Source organism: Piliocolobus tephrosceles, chromosome 13 (genome assembly GCF_002776525.5).
Source record: "Piliocolobus tephrosceles isolate RC106 chromosome 13, ASM277652v3, whole genome shotgun sequence".
Classification (NCBI taxonomy): Eukaryota; Metazoa; Chordata; class Mammalia; order Primates; family Cercopithecidae; genus Piliocolobus; species Piliocolobus tephrosceles.
Window position 1 is genome coordinate 69,320,095 of NC_045446.1, and position 20,602 is coordinate 69,340,696.

The window sequence follows — 20,602 nt, forward strand, 5'->3', positions numbered from 1 at the left end:
TGTATCCAGCAAAACTAAGCATCATACATGAAGGAAAGGTACAGTCTTTTTCAGACAAACAAATGCTAAGAGAATTTGCAAAGCCACCACTATAAGAACTGCTAAAGGGAGCTCTAAATTTTGAAACAAATCCTGGAAACACGTCATAACAGAACTTCTTGAAAGCATAAATCACACAGAACCTATAAAACAAAAATACAAGTTAAAAAGCAAAAACAAAAAACAAAGTACACAGGCAACAAATAGCACGGTGAATGCAATGGTGTCTCACATGTCAATATTAACATTGAATATAAATGACCTAAATGCTTCACTTAAAAGATACAGAACCACAGGGTGGATAAAAACTCACCAACCATCTGCTGCCTTCAGGAGACTCACATAACACGTAAGGACTCACATAAAGTTAAAGTAAAGGGATGGGAAAAGGCATTTCATGCAAATGGACACCAAAAGCCAGCAGGAGTAGCTATTCTTATATCAGACAAAACAAACTTTAAAGCAACAGAAATTAAAAGAGACAAAGAGGGACATTATATAATGGTAAAAGATCTTGTCCAATAGGAAAATATCACAATCCTAAACATATATGCACCTAGCACTGGAGCTCCCAAATTTATAAAACAATTACTAATAGACCTAAGAAATGAGAGAGACCAACACAATAATAGTGGGGGACTTCGATACGCCACTGATAGCACTAGACAGGTCATCAAACAGAAAGTCAGCCAAGAAACAATGGATTTAAACTATACCTTGGAACAAATGGACTTAACAGGTATATATAGAACATTTCATCCAACAACCACAGAATACACATTTTATTCAGCAGCGCATGGGACTTTCTCCAAGACAGACCATATGACAGGCCATAAAACAGGCCTCAATAAATTTATGAAAATTGAAATTATATCAAGCACTCTCTCAGACCACAGTGGAATAAAATTGGAAATCAACTCCAAAAGGAACCTTTAAAACCATGAAAAAACATGGAAATTAAATAACCTGCTCCTGAATAAGCATTGAGTCAAAAATGAAATCAAGATGGAAATTTAAAAATTCTTCGAACTTAACAACAATAATGACACAACCTATCAACACCTCTGGGATATGGCAAAGGTGGTGCTAAGAGGAAAGTTCATAGCCCTAAACACCTACATCAAAAAACACTGAAAGAGCACAAACTGATATTCTAAGGTCACACCTCAAGGAACTAGAGAAACAAGAACAATTCAAACCCAAACCTAGCAGAAGTAAGGAACTAACCAAGATCAGAGCAGAACTAAATGAAATTGAAACAAACAAACAAACAAAAATACAAAAGATAAATTAAACAAGTACCTATTTTTGAAAAGATAAATAAAATTGATAGACCACTAACAAGATTAACCAAGAAAAGAAGAGAGAAAATCCAAATAACTTCACTAAGAAACAAAACAGGAGATATTACAACAGACACCACTGAAATACAAAAGATCATCCAAGGCTACTGGGAACACCTTTATGCACACAAACTAGAAAACCTAGAAGAGATAAATAAATTCCTGGAAAAGTACAACCCTCCTAGCTTAAATCAGAAAGAACTGACTACCCTGAACAGACCAATAACAAGTAGCGAAATTGAAATGATCATTAAAAAATTACCAACAACAAAGAAATCCAGCACCAGATGGATTGACAACAGAATTCTACCAGACATTCAAAGAAGAATAGGTACCAATCCTTTTAACACTATTCCACAAGATAGAGAAAGAAGGAACCCTCCCTAATTCATTCTATGAAGCCAGCACCACCCTAATCCAAAACCAGGAAAGGACATAACCAAAAAAGAAAAATATGGACCAATAATCTTCATGAACATAGATGCTAAAATCCTTAAGAAAATACTAGCTAATCAAATCCAACAACATATGAAAAAAAGGTAATTCACCTTGATCAAGTGGGTTTCATACCAGGGATGCAAGTCAATAAATGTGCTATACCATGTAAACAAAATTAAAAATCACATGATCATCTCAATAGATGCAGAAAAAGCATCTGACAAAATTCAGCATCCCTTTATGATTAAAACTCTTAGCAAAATCAGCATACAAGGGAGATACTTCAATGTAATAAAAGCCATCTATGACAAACTCACAGACAACATAATATTGAAGAGGGAAAAGTTGAAAACATTCCTGTTGAAAACTAGAACAAGACAAGGAAGCCCACTCTCATCATTCCTCTTCAACATAGCACTAGAAGTCCTAGCCAGAGTAATCAGACGAGAGAAAGAAATAAAGGGCTTCCAAATCAGTAAAGAGAAAGCCAAACTGTCACTGTTTGCTGATGATATGATTGTTTACCTTGAAAACCCTAAAGACTCCTCCAGAAAGTTCCTAGAACTGATAAAAGAATTCAGCAAAGTTTCCAGATATAAGACTAATGCACACAAATCAGTAGCTCTTCTATACACCCAACAGCGACCAAGTGGAGAATCAAATCAAGAACTCAACTCCTTTTACAATAGCTGCAAAAAATGAATAAATAAATAAATAAATAAATAAATAAATAAATAAATAAATAAATAAAATACTTAGGAATCTGCCTAACCAGGGAGTCAAAAGATCTCTACAAGGAAAACTACAAAACACTGCTGAAAGAAATCATAGATGACACAAATAAATGGAAACACATCCCATGCTTATGAATGGGGAAAATCAATATTGTGAAAATGACCATACTGCCAAAAAGCAATCTACAAATTCAACCCAATTCCCATAAAAATACCACCAACATTCTTCACAGAATTAGAAAAAAAACAATTCTAAAATTCATATGGAACAAAAAAAGAGCCCACATAGCCAAAGCGAGACTAAGCAAAAAGAACAAATCTGGAGACATCACACTACCTGATTTCAAACTATACTATAAGGCCATAGTCACCAAAACAGTGTGGTACTGTTATACAAATAGGCACATAGACCAATGGAACAGAATAGAGAACTCAGAAATAAACCCAAATACTTACAGCTAACTGATCTTTGACAAAGCAAACAAACATAAAGTGGAGAAAGGACACCCTATTCAACACATGGTGCTGCGATAATTGGCTAACCACATGTAGGAGAATGAAACTGGGTCCTCATCTCTCACCTTATATAAAAATCAACTCAAGATGGATTAAGGACTTAAATCTAAGACCTAAAACTATAAAAATTCTACAAGATAACATTGGAAAAATCCTTCTAGAAATCAGCTTAGGCAAGGATTCCATGACCAAGAACCCAAAAGCACATGCAGTAAAAACAAAGATAAATAGCTGGGACCTAATTAAACTAAAGGACTTTTGCACGGCAAAAGGAACAGTCAGCAGAGTAAACAGACAGCTCACGGAGTGGGAGAAAATCTTCACAATCTTTACACCTGACAAAGGACTAATATCCAGAATCTACAAGGAACTTAAACAAATCAGTAAGAAAAAGACAAACAATCCTATCAAGAAGTGGGCTAAGGATATGAATAGACAATTCTCAAAAGAAGATATACAAATGGCCCTCAAACATATGAAAAAATGCTCAACATCACTAACGATCAGGGAAATGCAAATCAAAACCACAATGTGACACCACCTCACTCCTGCAAGAATGGCCATAATCAAAAAATAAAAAAAACGTAGATATTGACATGGATGTGGAGATCAGGGAACACTTCACTGCTGGTGGGAATGTAAACTAGTACAGCCACTATGGAAAACAGTGTGGAGATTCCTTAAAGAACTAAAAGTAGAACTACCATTTGACCCACTAATCCCACTAGTGGGTATCTACTCAGAGGAAAAAAAAGTCATTATACAAAAAAGATACTTGCACATGCAAGTTTATAGCAGCACAATTCACAAGTGCAAAATTGTAGAACCAATCCAAATGCCCATCAATCAACCAGTGGATAAAGTAACTGTGATATATATATCATCCATATATATGATATATATGATATATTCATAGAATGGATGATATATATATATATATGATAGAATATAACTCAGCAATAAAAAAATGAATTAACAGCATTTGCAGCAATCTGGATGAGATTGGAGACTGCTATTCTAAGTGAAGTAACTCAGGAATGGAAAACCAAACATTGTTATGCTCTCACCGATATGTGGGAGTTAAGCTATGAGGATGCAAAGGCATAAGAATGATACAATGGATTTTGGGAACTTAGGGGGAAGAGTGGGTTGGGTTATAGAGACTACAAATATGGTGCAGTGTATACTGCTCGGGTGATGAGTGCACCAAAATCTCACAAATCACCACTAAAGAACTTACTCATGTAACCAAATACTAGCTGTACCCCAGTAACTTATAGAAATATAATAATACTAAGAAGAAATTTGGCGAAGAGGTATGTGATGGACCTCTTCGAGTGATCAAAAGCTGTGAAGATATTTGCATCCCATGTGAGTGCTCACCAATGGGTGACCTCAGCAGAGGAGGATTTTAATAATCAAGTGGATAGGATGATCCATTCTATGAACACCACTCAGCCTCTTTCCCCAGCCACCCCTGTCATCGCCCAATGGGCCCATGAACAATGTGGCCATGGTGGCAGGGATGGAGGTTATGCATGAGCTCAGCAATATGGACTACATTCACCAAGACTGACCTGGTTATGGCCACTGCTGAGTGCCCAATTTGCCAGCAGCAGAGACCAACACTGAGCCCTCGATTGGCACCATTCCTCAGGATTATCAGCCAGCCACCTGGTGGCAGGTTGATTATATTGGACCTCTTCCATCACGGAAAAGGCAGAGGTTTGTCCTCACCGGAATAGACACTTGCTCCAGATATGGGTTTGCCTATCCTGAACGCAATGCTTCTGCCAAGACTACCATCCGTGGACTTACAGAATGCCTTATCCACCGTCATGGTATTCCACACAGCATTGCCTCTGAGCAAGGCACTCACTTTATGGCTAAAGAAGTGCAGCAGTGGGCTCATGCTCGTGGAATTCACTGGTCTTACCATGTTCCCTATCATCCTAAAGCAGCTGGATTGATAGAACGGTGGAATGGCCTTTTGAAGTCACAATTACAATGCCAACTAGGTGACAATACTTTGCAGGGCCAGGACAAAGTTCTGCAGAAGGCCGTGTATGCTGTGAATCAGCATCCAATATATGGCACTGTTTCTCCCATAGCCAGGATTCATGGGTCCAGGAATCAAGGAGTGGAAGTGGCACCACTCACCATTACCCCTGGTGATCCACTGGCAAAAATTTTGTTTCCTGTTCCTGTGACATTATGTTCTGCTGGTCTAGAGGTTTTAGCTCCAGAGGGAAGAACACTGCTATCAAAAGACACAATGATTCCATTAAACTGGAAGTTAAGATTGCCACCTGGACACTTTGAGCTCCTTCCACCTTTAAGTCAACAGGCTAAGAAGGGAGTTATAGTGTTGTCTGGGGTGACTGACTTGGATTATCAAGATGAAACCAGTCTACTACTCCACTACGGAGGTAAGGAGAGTATGCATGGAATACAGGAGATTCATTAGGGCATCTCTTAGTATTACTCTGCCCTGTGATTAAGGTCAATGGAAAACTACAACAGACCAATCCAGGCAGGACTATAAATGACCCAGACCCTTCAGGAATGAAGGTTTGGATCACTCCACTAGGGAAAAAAACCACAAGGTGTTTGCTGAAGGCAGAGGGAATACAGAATGGGTAGTAGAAGAAGGCAGTCAATAATGCCAGTTACAACCATGTGACCAGCTACAGAAACGAGGACTGTAATTGTCATGAGTATTTCATCCTCCTTTTGTTAAAAACATGTCTATGCATATATGCACTAGTACTAAGAAAATACTTTAATTTTTTCCTTTCTCCTTTATCATGTGACATAAGATTTATTGACTTCACATCAACATTTAACTGTTGTTAACTTTATGAATAGTATTTGCGTTGGGGAATGGTGCGTTTCCAGTTGTACGAAGGATAGTTGTATTATGCTAGGCATAATTATGGCCTTATTATTGTCTTTATTTGAAGATTATGTATGATCTCAGGAGATGTGCATGGGTTCAAGTTGACAAGGAGTGGACTTGTGATGGTTAATACTGAGTGTCAACTTGATTGGATTGAAGGTTACAAAGTACTGATCCTGTGTGTGTGTGTGTGTGAGGGTGTTGCCAAAGGAGGTTAATATTTGAGTCAGTGGGCTGGGAAAGGCAGACCCACACTTAATCTGGGTGGACACAATCTAATCAGCTGCCAGCATGGCTAGAATATAAGCAGGGAGAAAAATGTAAAAAGAGAGACTGGCCTAGCCTCCCAGCCTACATCTTTCTCCCATGCTGGATGCTTCCTGCCCTCAAATATCGGACTCCAAATTCTTCAGTTATGGAACTTGGACTGGCTCGTTTTGCTCCTCAGCCTGCAGATGGCCTATTGTGGGACCTTGTGATGGTGTGAGTTAATACTTAATAAACTCCCCTTTGTGTGTGTGTGTGTGTGTGTGTGTCTGTGTGTGTGTATGTATATATATATGACTCAGACCCTTCAGGAATGAAGGTTTGGATCACTCCACCAGGGAAAAAAAACCACAAGGTGCTTACTGAAGGCAAAGGGAATACAGAATTGGTAGTAGAAGAAGGCAGTCATTAATGCCAGTTACAACCACGTGACCAGCTGCAGAAACGAGGACTGTAATTGTCATTAATATTTCTTCCTTCTTTTGTTAAAAACATGTCTATGCATATATATACTAGTACTAAGAAAATACTTCCATTTTATGTACACATACACATACACACATATATATTATACATATATATATATATTTTTTCCATTAGTTCTGTCCCTCTAGAGAATGCTGACTAATACAGATGGCATAAGTGAGTGCTATAAAACAAAATTCGAAGATGGAACCAACATTCCTTATGTCTACCTATATCTTCTATTCTGTCTCCTAGGTGACAAGCATTTCTTGCCTAGATAACTCTCAGGCATGGTCTCTTATTCACTCTGGACACTCCTTGTCAGGGCACAGAGCCCTTCACATCTGCCCCTGCCCACATCTTCTGGATCCTCTCCCACCTTTCCCTACATGCCTCCTGAACTTCAACTCCCCAGAACCACAGGCAGTTCCGGAGTGCAACATGGCCTCCTTTAGACCAGATTCCCACCTGCTGACCAGGACTCAGCAACCTCTGCTGTGTGGTTTCCCTTTCTTTAATCACTTGCTCAAACCTCTTGAGATTTGAAGCCTTCTTTGATGACATACCATCCCCTTCCCTGCAGGCTCCCTACCCTCAAGGTTGGGCTAGATGCCCTTATTTGATGGTCTGGGCTGGTCCGTCCTAAGCCTCTATTTACCTGAGTGGGTGGTGATGTGTCCTGAGTTAAGATATCCTATGTATTTTTGTGCTGTGGGTCACAGTCAAAATAGTCAGCAAGCCACTGATCTTATTTACCTTCCTATTTAAGATGCTTCCAAATCTTGTGTGAGGTTCAGACTAAGCCTTTAAAATCTCCACATTTCCCTCTTCTGGGCTGCTCTACTTGGCAGAAACAGGGCTGCATCTTGTTCTTCTTGTATTCTCCAATCCTGGTAGCACTCTCTGACCCTCACAGAAGTCTGCTTAATGGACTCACATTTTTGTAATAAAATAAAAGCACCAAGCCAGAATTGAAGCCTTCGTTGTCAGATCTTATTCTCCAAATGTATTTTCTTCACAGTTTTCTAACTTCTAAAACCATCAAACAGCTTTGGCATGACAGTCGTCTTCCACAAATGAAAACAGGATTTAGTGCAGTGGCGTTTCCGCTGCTCTGAGGGAAGCTGATTTAGACAGAAGAGGCAGGAAGGAAGAGGGAGGGGATCCGCAGAGCTGGAGCCAGGCCCCTGCAGAGGTGGCTGGGTCTCTGACTCTACTGTCTGTGGGTAGAAAAACACTTTCCCCTTGGACCAAAAGTACCAGGCTGCCTCCCTGAGATTAAGGTGCCAGACAGAGCCTATTAACGTGAATATACCATTTGAGGCAGTGAAAACAGGCTCAACACAGAATCATCAGCAGCAGGGGACCTAGAGACTTCTTCCTAGCTCCATCTTCCTCCTACCTCTGCTCCTAATTCCCTTCTTCTCTGGGCCTCAGATTCCTCACCTGAAAATGGAAGGGTTAGATTAAATCAGTGGCTCTTATTTTCTGACTGTGACTCAGCATTAAGAAATACATTTGAAGACTAAGAAACAGAGAAGACCCAAATAAAATCAGAGATGAAAAAGGAGACATTAAAATTGACACTGCATAAATTCAAAGGATCATTAGAGACTACTATGAGCAACTATATGCCAGTAAATTGGAAAACCTAGAAGAAATGGATAAATTGCTAGACATATACATCCTACTAAGATTAAACCATGAAGAAATCCAACACCTGAACAGACTTATAACAAGTAATGAGATTAAAGCCATAATAAAAAGTCTCTCAGCAAAGAAGCCTGGGACTTGATGGCTTCACTGCTGAATTCCACCAAATATTTAAAAAAGAACTAATACCAATCCTACTCAAACTATCATGAAAAATAGAGAAGGAAGAAATACTTCCAAACTCATTCTACAAGGCCAATATTACCCTGATATCCAAGCCAGACAAAGATGCATCAAACAGACAAACAAACAAAACAAAACAAACAAAACCAGGCCAATATCCTTAATGAACATCAATGAAACAATCCTCAATAAAACACTAGAAAACTGAATTCAACAACTCATTAAAAAGATCACTCATCATAACCAAGTGGAATTTATTCCCAGATGCAAGGATGGTTCAACATACAAAAATCAAACAACGTGATATATCATATTAACAGAATGAAGAATGAAAACCATATAATCATTTCAATTGATGCTGAAAAAGCATTTGACAACATTATTTTATGACAAAAACTCTAAAAAACTTGGTATAGAAAGAACATACCTCAACACAATAAAAGCCATATATAACAGATCCACAGCTGGAATTATACTGAATGGGGAAAAACTGAAAGCCTTTCCTCTAAGATCTGGAACATGACAATGATGCCCACTCTTGCGACTGTTATTTAACATGGTACTGGAGCTAGAGCAATAAGAAAAGAGAAAGAAATAAAGGGCATCCAAATTGGAAAGGAGGAAGTCAAATTATCCTTGTTTGCAGATGATGTGACCTTACATTTGGAAAAAGCTAAAGACTCCAACAAAAAATTTTTAGAACTGATAAACAAATTCAGTAAAGTTGCAGGGTACAAAATTAATGTGTAGATATCAGTAGGACTTCTATATGCCAACAGCAAACAATCAGAAAAGAAATTGAGACAGTAATCCCACTTATAACAGCTATAAGTAAAGTTAAATACCTAGGAATAAAATTTACCAAAGAAATAAAAGATCTCTACAATGAAAACTATAAAACATTGACACAAGAAATTGAAGAGGACACCAAAAAATGGAAAGATATTTCATGTTCATGCATTGGAAGAATCATTATTGTTAAAATACCCATGCTATCAAAAGAAACCCACAGATTCAATGCAATTCCTGTTAAAATACCAATGACATTCTTCACAGCAATAGAAAAAAACAATCCTAAATTTTAGATGCAGCCACATAAGACCCAGAATAGGCAAAGCTATCCAAAGCAAAAAGAACACATCTAGAGATACCACTTTACCTGACTTCAAATTATACTACAGAGCTATAGTAACCAAAACAGCATGGTACTGGTATTAAAACAGACACATAGACCAATGGAACAGAATAGGGAACTCAGAAACAAATCTGCATACCTACAGTGAACTCATTTACAACAAAGGTACCAAGAACACACATTGGGGAAAGGACACTCTCTTCCATAAATGGTGCTGGGACATGAAAAAAATGCTCATCATCACTGGCCATCAGAAAAATGCAAATCAAAACCATAATGAGGTACCATCTTACACCAGTTAGAATGTCGATCATTAAAAAGTCAGGAAACAACAGGTGCTGGAGAGGATGTGGAGAAATAGGAACACTTTTACACTGTTGGTGGGACTGTAAACTAGTTCAACCATTGTGGAAGACAGTGTGGCAATTCCTCAAGGATCTAGAACTAGAAATACCATTTGAACCAGCGATCCCATTACTGGGTATATCCCCAAAAGATTATAAATCATGCTACTATAAAGACACATGCACACGTATGTTTATTGAGGCATTATTCACAATAGCAAAGACTTGGAACCAACCCAAATGTCCATCAATGATAGACTGGATTAAGAAAATGTGGCACACATACACCAAGGAATACTATGCAGCCATAAAAAGGATGAGTTCATGTCCTTTGTAGGGACATGGATGAAGCTGGAAACAATCATTCTGAGCAAACTATCGCAAGGACAGAAAACCAAACACTGCATGTTCTCACTCATAGGTGGGAATTGAACAATGAGAACACTTGGACACAGGGTGGGGAACATTGCACACTAGTGCCTGTCACGGGGTGGGGAGAGGGGGGAGGGATAGCATCAGGAGAAACACCTAATGTAAATGATGAGTTAATGGGTGCAGCACACCAACATGGCACATGTATACATATATAACAAACCTGCACGGTGTGCACATGTACCCTAGAACTTAAAGTATAATAAAAATAAATAAGTACAGTTAAAAATAAATAAATAAATAAATGGTGCTGGGAAAACAAGATATCCATATACAGAAGAATGAAACTAGATCCCTACCTCTCACCATATACAAATATCAATCAAAATGGATTAATGACTTAAATCTAAGACCTGAAACTATGAAACTACTAAAAGAAAACATTAGAGAAACTCTCCAGGACATTGGACTAGGCAAAGATTTTCCAAGTAAAACTCACAAGCACAGACAACCAAAGGAAAAATGGATAAATTGGATTACATCAAGTTGAAAAGCCTCTGCACAGCAAAGAAAAACAGTATCAAGAAAGTGAAGAGACAACCCACAGAATGGGAGAAAATGTTTGCCAAGTATCCATCTGACAAGGCATTAATAATCAGAATATATAAGGACCTAAACAACTCAGCAGGAAAACAAATTTAGTAATTTGATTAAAAAGTGAGCAAACGATCTGAATAGAAGAATGTCAAAAGAAGACATACAGATGGCAAACAGGTAGATGCAAAAGTGCTCAACCTCACTGATTATCAGAGAAAAGCAAATCAAAACTACATGAGACATCATTTCATCCCAGCTAAAATGGCTTTTATCCAAAAAGTAGGCAATAATGAGTGCTGGCGAGGATGTGGAGAAAAGGAAACACTCATACACTGTTAGTGGGAATGAAAATTAGTACAACCGCTATGGAGAACAGTTTGGAGGTTCCTCAAAAAACTAAAAATAAAACTATCATATGATCCGGCAATTCTATTACTAGGTATATACCCCAAAGAAAGGAAATTAGTATATTGAAGAGATATCCGCACTTACATGTTTACTGTGGCACTATTTACAATAGTCAAGATTTGGAAGCAGTCTAAGTGTCCATCAACAGATGAATGGATAAAGAAAATATGGAACATATTCACAATGGAATACTATTCAGCCATAAAAAATAATGAGATACTGCCATTTGCAACAACATGGATAGAACTGGAGGATATTATGTTAAGCGAAATAAGCCAGGCACAGAGAGACAGACTTTGCATGTTCTCACTCATTTGTGGGAACTAAAAATTAAAACAATTGAACTCATGGAGATAAAGAATGTAAGGATGGTTACCAGAGGCTGGGAAGGGTAGCGAGCATGGGGAACTGGGGATGGTAAGTAGGTACAAAAAATATAGTTAGAAAGAATGAAATAAGATTTAGTACTTGATAGCACAACAAGTTGATTACAGTCAACAATAATTTATTGTACATTTAAAAATAACTAAAACTGTATAATTTCAATATTTATAACACAAATAAATGATAAATGCTTGAGGTAACAGATACCCCATTTATCCTGATATGATTAGCATGCATTGTATGCCCGTATCAAAATATCTCATGTACCCTATAAATATATATACCTACTATGAACCCATAAAAACTAAAAGTTAAAAAAAATTAAAACAGAAATACACTTCATACCTCAACTTCGTCTATACACACATATTTAGAGGGACATGTAACTGAAGTTTCGCTTAATGATGTTTGCCTTTATGACCTGCTATATTTTCTTCTCTGTTACACACATTTTATAAACTTTTACTGAAGTGTGATTTAAGTACAGTAGAGGATACATATCATAAATGAATAGCTTGATGCATTTCTACAAATTGACAATACCCATTTAACCTGCCCTCCTACCTCTGAATCAAAAGGCAGAATGTGACTAGAGGGCCCCTTTGCACTCCTTCCCATTTACCAACCCCTCCTCGGGGGCAACCACCATCCAGACTTCTGATAACACAGAGTAGTTTTACCTGGTTTTGTACTTTTTAAAAGTGCAGTCATAAAGTTTCTTTGTGCCTGCTTCTTTCTTTCAACTTCCTGCTTCTGAGGTTCATCAATATTGCTGTGTGCAATATTCCACTATGTGAATATGCTACACTTTATCCATTCCAGGGTGGATGGCCATGTGTTTTGGGGGATATCTGTGTGCATATCTCAGGGGTATACATCAAGGAGTGAAAGTGCTGGTATGTATATGTTCAACTTTAGTTGATATTGCCAAACAGTTTTCCAATGTCATCAAACCAATTACATTTCAGCTAACAGTGTGTGAGTTTCAGTTGTTTCACATCCTTGCCAACATTAGATAGAGTCTATATTTTTCATTTTAGCCATTCTGATGAATACATAGTAGTATTTCATTATGGTTTTAATTTGTCATTCCCTGAAGAATAATAATGTTATGTGCTTTTTTGGCTATTTGAACATCTTTTATGAAGTATCTGATTCTTTTGCCCATTTTTTCTATTAGGTTGTCTGTCTTTTCTTATTGATTTATAGGAGTTTCTTCTTTTTTTTCTACCATATATATTTGGACATGAGATCTTTGTTTAGTATATACAGTGCAAATATACAATATCTTTACCCACTCTATGGGTTACTAGGTTACTCTGTTTTTACTTTAATAAATGCTGATCTCGAGCCACCAAATTAATTTCGTGACCTGTTACTGAACTACAACTCACAATTTGAAACGTCTTGTGATACACAATTATGCAGTCTCTCCCGGGTCTGAATAGCCCAGAAAGGGGCATTTCTAGCCTGCAGCATCCACACCAACATTGGCCTGGATCAACACCTCTGAATCTACTGTGAGCCGCTGTTTGGAAAACAAAGGCCAGGATATTAGCTATATTTAATTTCCAAATTTAAAGAAAAACCTTGTTCTATATCTTGAGTGACAATAGTTTCCAGTTCTTCTGAATGTAATAATTGCCAGCCCCATGGCCCAGACTGAGGGAAGAGACTGAGAAGGATGGCCAAGATGTGGGAACACCTCTGAAATTAGCCCTTTCAACAGGACTAAAGTGTGCGTTTTCCTACACAATCTCTGTAGCCACCGAGGTACCTAGGTCTTCAGGGGCATGGTCTTATGGAACCAAATATAACTCCAGAGGTTCCTTTTATCTAACAGGTTAAGACAACATTCCCTAAACTCTGAGAAAAAAAAAAAAAAAAAGCCATTAACCAAGGGAGACAGACTCTCTCATATCCTAAGCACTTTCTTGGTGTGAGAGGTACATTCTCTGCTGCATCCTCCCAGCTCCTCAGAGCAGCCTTATCCACAGACTTTCAGCTCCAGGAAGGTGAAAACTGTGTACCACTTTTACAAATAATGTGACCAAGGCCACATAGCTAGTAAGTTATAGAGCTAGGCTGACTGACAACATAGCCTGAGTTTTCATTCCTCTGTTATACTCCTTAGAGGCAGCCAGTCACTGGATAAAGAGTGGTGACTACCTCCAAAAGGTCAAAGACTCACACACATATGCACAAAAACACATGTGTGCATGTACACACGTGCATGACATGTGGGTATACAGATATGTACATGTATGCACACATATATGCTATTTCACTCAGAAATCAGTGGGGCTGGACTCTACAGTTTCATTTCACAGTCAGCTCATCTGAGTTCCCCTCTTTCTCCTGATTTGCAAAGTACTGACACAGTCTGTAATACATGAATCACACAAAGGCACATGTATGTATAGGAAAGTTTACAGTTTACAAATCTCTTTCACACTCAATCTCTCACCCAACACTCACCACCAGCCTTCTGAACATATATAAATATTTGATGATTTGCAGGCCTCCAAGTCTGTGTGTTTAAGGACCTTCATTATGGGGGGGCTCTAATCCTTACCATGTAGGACCAGGGCTATGGCATCAGTGAGAGACTGGTAGGATTCGTGCAGCTTCTTGGACCCACTCTAAAATTTCCCTTTTAACTGTATATTTCCATAACAACCCATCATCCTTGTCTGACTCTTAGAAGTAGAGTTTTAACCTCATGAATTTTCTGGGGTTAGGCTTATATTTGCATGAGAGTTTATGAGATGTGGACACTACTCTATCCCTAATGAGTATGCCCAATTCTTTTCTTTTCTTATGAGAGTTTCTAGCACCTCCTATCTTCTCCTCTGGCTAAAGGTAAGTAGTTCCACCATTACTTATAATCATACTAGCAACTGTCATGTTTTGAACACTTTTTATGTACCAGGTACTAGGTGCTTTATGTACATTATCTCAGTACATCCTCACACAACCCTTTACAACATTTATTGACATCCTCATTTAACAAATGAGGAAACAGATGATCGGAGATGAGAAATGGCAGTCTATGGCCACACGGTCAGCAAGTGATAGGGTTTGGACTGGACCCAGATTCCATGGATTCCCAAGTCCTGGCCCATTCCAGTGCCTGAGACAGTAAGCAGCAGCAACTTCTTTACTCTGAGTCAGCAAAACGATCCAAATGGAGGTCAGAGGCATGGTAGTGACTATCTCCTCCTACCTTCCTTGTTTTCACCAAGCTCAGAACGATGAAGTGACTTTCCTGAACACACAACAAGAGTAGAACTGGGGCTGAACCCAGGCCTGCTCTTTGGGTTTACCCTGCTTTGATTCTCACCCATCTACTGGGCAAAGATCACTGGAGGCGCTCTGTCTGTATTCCAAGTGACCAGGGTGGGAGCTGCTCTTGAAACCAACTTATGAGAAATTATTGGAGGAACAAAGAACAAGAAAAGATCTGGAGGAGGTTCATGCTATTTACATTCACCTATTTTAGGATGTCTAGTAGAGAAGAAAGAGACCTGGCAAGATGTGGAGTAGATTTCAAGTTCAGATTATGGGAGAGCTCTACAAAAATCCTAAGTGTGGGGAGATACCAACCTCCATACCAGTCCCTGCAAGTTTCCAAGAACAGGCCAGAGATCTATAGAGATGCTGCTATAGATTTCCCGGCATCCAGGAGGGAATGGTCTATGCCTCTAAAACCCTTTTATCTCTAAGATTCCACAAGCCTTTGACACGTACAAAAATCTTGCAGGGAAGGCAAGCAGTAATCCTGCACTCTTTGCTCATTGTTCTTAAGGAAAAAAACTATGTATTGTAAAATAAATGAAGATAGAGTCTACCTATTAATGCATATTTAAGAGGTAGTAGAGAAAATAAGAACCCATAACATTAACTTAAATCAGGAATACTCTCTGAAGTGTAAAAAAAATCAACTCACTTTTCTTTAAATCTTCTTAAAAGGGTCTAAGAATAGTCCTTCAAATAATCCTTGAAGTATGCAATTTTAATTTGGACACATGGTAATTTCAGTCTACCTGTTGAAAGAGACAAGAGAGGAATCAGTCATTTTTGATGAGGATGCTGTTCTGACAAGCAGCAGAGAAGCTTCTGGCAGCTTGGGAGGTGGGGGTGAGACTTGGGCGTGGCCATTGGTAGCAGCAGTATGAGCTTTGGTCCTAGGCCACTCAGAGGAAAGATGCAACTAAAGTAGCTACTAGCACAGTGCCTGGCACATGGCAAATGCTCATTAAGTAGTTGATGGACAAGTAAAAGGATGGCTGAGAAAATGAGTGGGATTTATCATCAACCTTTCACGCAGGGAGTTACTCTGTAGCCTCATCTCTTCAATACTTAGGGAGAGAGAATTTCCAGGTACTGGGCATATAATGGAAAGCAGCACAGAGAAAGGTACCAGTGGAGTAAAGAGAGTGACAGGTTTGAGCCAGCCATAGCTATGCCCAAATCCTGGCCCCACCACTTCTGACCACACAACTCTGGGCTGGTTTATTTATTTATATTTGCTGTTGTTCCTAAATTGGATACTTAGCTGATTCATTAATTTTCAGCTCTTCTTCTTTTTTAATATTGGCATTTAAGGTGATAAATTTCTCTCTAAGTGCTGTCTTGGCTATATTCCACAACTTTTGATATTTAATATTTCTTTAGTCATTCATTTATAATCATTTTATAATTTGTTATAATTTCTTTTTGATCTGTGAGTTAGCTGGAAGTATTTTTATAAATATATCTCAATATAGGTTTTTTAAAAAACACCTCATCTTTCTGTTATTGATTTCTAACTTAATTGCACTGTGGTAGGCGAATATGGTCTGTAGGATACTTACTCCCTGAAATTTACTGGGATGTATTTTATGGCCTAGGATACAGTCCATTTTCATGAGTGTTTTATATGTGCTTAGAAAGAGTGTGCATTCTCTGGCTGTCGGGTTGATGTTGGGTTGGCTTTCTTTAAATGTTTCTGCATCTCCTTTTCCTCACCTGTAATAAGGTATGTGAGCAATACACATTAGTTCCCTCACACTGAGTATAAAATTACACTGTATATTTTATACAGTATACAGTATACAGTGAGTATAATTTTATACAGTATACAGTATACAGTGAGTATAAAATTATACTCACTGACAAAGATAGAGAGTGCACAAGGAAAGGTCAAGGTGTGCTCTTTTTTCCTTGTAACAGTATCAATAACAATGCCCCACACTTATAAAGGACTTAAAAGTTTCTAAACAATGACCACGTCTGTCATTTGGTCTTAAACCTGTATGTCACCTAGGCAGGTAGGGGTGGGAACCCACAAAGAAAAAGGACACACACCAGTTGGTGCAGTGATTTATTCAGTCCTCATGCCAGAACCCCAGGATCCCTCTGACTCGCCTCTGCCCCTCACTTCTCACCCCTGCTCAGTTAAGTCTTCTTACTATCTTTCAAATCCCATCCTCGTTATTACCCACAATGCCTGCAACATTTCTTACCTGCTTGGTTCCAACAGATCATTAAATTCCTACTGTTTTAAAAATATAACACAGGAAGTAAATCCTGACAAAATCCTCCTGGCAGATGTGACTCTCAAATAAGGCTGGTGTTAGGTCTTGGGTGCCAGAACATCAGTTTTGTTGCAGGGCAGAGTGATGTTTATGTCTATTAAAGCAGGCATGAGTTTAGAAAGGTCGAGTAACACTGTTGAGTTCAAATATTCTTCATCTAGCAGACGGCCCTTCCCGTGACCTTGTCCCCTGTCCTACCCCCAAGTTCTTTTTCTCCTTTTCAGAGAGATTTCCTGAAAGAGTCGTCTAGACCACCACTTCCTCCACTCCCACGCTCTTCACAAATCATTGTCTGTGGCTTTCAGCCCTTTTCTTTAAGATCATATGGATGTTGTCACTGCATATTCCAGACACTTTTTCTCAATCTGCAGTGGCCTCTCTGGGTCATTTGCTAGCAGGGACCCCTCCTCCCCTCTGGAAACTCCTGCCTCCATATCAGCAACACACGTTTCTCCCGGTTCTTCTCCTTTCCCCCCCGAGGACTTTCTCTGCCTCCTTCATAAATTCTGCCATTTGAATGGGCATTTTCAAAATTTAATTAATAGTGTTTTTATAAAATAATCACCATAAACTACCCTTTATTAAGGACATGCCAATCACTGTGCTAAACATTATTTTATTCCACTTAATCTTCACAATAACCACATGAAGTAGATATTATTAATATTTGTATTTTACAGATGAGAAAATAGAAGCTTGCAAAAGTTACGTAATTTGCCCGGGATCACTCAGTAGCAAAACAGGGATTCAAATCGCAATCTGTCCAATCATAGCGTGTGCTCTCAGCCACTACATTAACTCGTTCTGCCTTCCTATACCATGGCTTCTGTGACTCACCATTCTTCCATGATGTCATGGATTTCATGCTCCCATTTTGCTTCCCTCTGAAGGGAAGGCCTTTATCCATACTGTGTGCTGAGAAAATTCTGTTTATTATTCAAAGCTCAGCTCTTCCCACAGAGCTACTAGCAAGCCAAACCAGTTTCATTGCTTCCATCTCTTTGCTGTGGCAGCTTTACAATGATATGAAACCATCCATTCATCCATCTGACTATGCATCTATTTCTCCACCCAAGAATTATACAAATATGGTAGAAGATTGCTTATCTAGAAGTCTAAACAAAAGAAGCATCCAGACAAAGGAATTGTTCCAAAGGATTTTTATGTTCACTCTTTGAAAAAATATATCATACTATGGTCAAAATTGAAGAAAACTTGCTAGAAGTTGTGGTATTTGGGGAAGGGATGTGCTCTGCATGGCATGTGTTAATTACTGGTCAAGGACAGTCATCCATGGGACCTGACCAGGGAGCTTTCCGAGGTCAGGAAACTAGATCTGTGCAATTTCCCTTACCCAATCCCCACATTTTAAAGTCACATTTACATATCATGTCTGGCTCAAATACCTCTTATCCCGGAAATCTTCCCTGATTCTCCTCCCCAACAGGCACAGATGAACCTAGACACCCACCCCTACCCCTCACAATGCATCTCTTTGTGTTCTCTCTGCCAGCACTTGGTATTTAATCATTTGTAGGTAATAGTGCATTTCAAAAAGCACTTCAGCATTTTCATTGCATGCTTTATCTCCACCTCTTATCTCCTTGGAGGTAGGAGATGCATCTAATTTACCCCAGATATTTTCAGAACCAACCCCAGTGCCTGGCACACAGATGTCAATGAGTGACCGATTGATTAAAATTAGGTGACATTGTCCTTGAATGGAGAAGGCCATCCAAATATCACTCAAATGCAAGCACCAAGCAGTGTATTATGTGAACAGTAGGTGCTAAATAAACATAAAATCCTTCCACCCTCTCTCCACCCCTCAAAAAGCAAGGACTAGAAAAGAGGCGCAATGTGTCCATTGAGCCTGAGGTTTCTGAAGATCTGTGTTCCATGGTGCACAAGTATTAATATGCTGGTGTGGTGGCTTTTGATGTTCTCCATGATCAACCAGGAACTGAAAACCCATGTTTGGTTACATTCTACTTTTCATAGTCAGAAAATGAGAGTTTGAGCTTTAAAGATAGACAAGACCTTCAGAGTGAACTACTACAACCACTTTCTTTTACAGAGGAGAAACAAAGAGGTTCATTGACTCTAGGTCATGGGCCAAGAAGGGTTGTGCAGATGCATTTTCCCTGTTCCCTCCTGGACTTGCAAATGAAGCCTCTAGGAAAATGAGTGCTCTCTGAATGGCTAAAAATAAACTCCCAGAAACTTCATCTAGATATATCACGGCTGTAATTTACAGCGTCTAGAACTTTAGCATGGTATAATTAGCAAATGGATTACAATAATTTATTTTTGATTTAACAGCTCGAATGAACACACCCTTCCAGTGGAATGGGAAAAAAAGGGCTAGGAGCCAGCTGCATTCCTCCATCTCCTTCCAATGCCACAATATTTGTACTGGCTGGCAGTCCTCTACTGATGCCCAGTGGACATGCAAAGAGAAGGAACTGCAACTCTGAGCTCTGGGCTCCCTGAAGCATGACTTCTTGGACATAGCCTCCCAAAACGGTCAATGTTCATCCTTTTAGTGAGCAGAAAGATGTCCAAACTCACCTTTTCAACGCACAGGAAAACCCAACGGCATTCACCGAGAAGAAAGGTATACACTAAACAAAACATACCAAAGACTAATTACACAGATGTTTTTTCTCCTAAAGATTCTGGGCACATTTTTAGAATGGTTTTCCATCACTTGCCTTACTATAGGGAAAGTTTGTTGTGATGTCTCTGAACAGGCAGTACTAAAGGATGATACAAGATAGAAACTTGTCATGAAGCTAGAAGATGACTAGACTGGGGTCAGAGAGGACCTGTGCTTGGGTTTTGACTTGTTATGTGTGCCATGAATAACAACCAATTCAAAACCCTTTTATAAAATGTCAGTAATGAGTAACTACCTCACAAGATTGTTATGGGGATTAAATGAGAAAAAATGTATGAAAAGGATTTTGTAAATGAGTATTAGATGATTCTTCTTGAGCGAATACATGTCCCAAGTAGAGCTTTCTGATGAGGACTTTTTCTGACCAAAGCGCTATAGAGCATTGCAGCAAGGGCCAGGGCCAGAGCAGCAGAAACCCTGGGAAGTTGTCTTCTCATATTTCTCTGCATGGTGTCTGGGCAGAGGCAAGTCACCCAGCAGAACAACCAGAGCTGGGAAAGATGGATCCCGACTTGGATAAGGAGCACAAGACAACCTGTCTCGCTTCTCTCACATCCCTTCCAAAA

General features: G+C 39.0%; 1 protein-coding gene across 1 annotated transcript in view; it reads right to left on the reverse strand.

Annotated features, from left to right (window-relative positions):
• Positions 1-20,602, reverse strand: part of TENM4 (teneurin transmembrane protein 4) — an 800,850-nt gene that overhangs the window by 490,805 nt on the left and 289,443 nt on the right. The window contains exon 4 of the mRNA XM_026446989.2: positions 15,727-15,823. The gene's annotated coding sequence lies outside the window, so the exon portion shown is untranslated. The remainder of the gene's footprint in view (positions 1-15,726; positions 15,824-20,602) is intronic.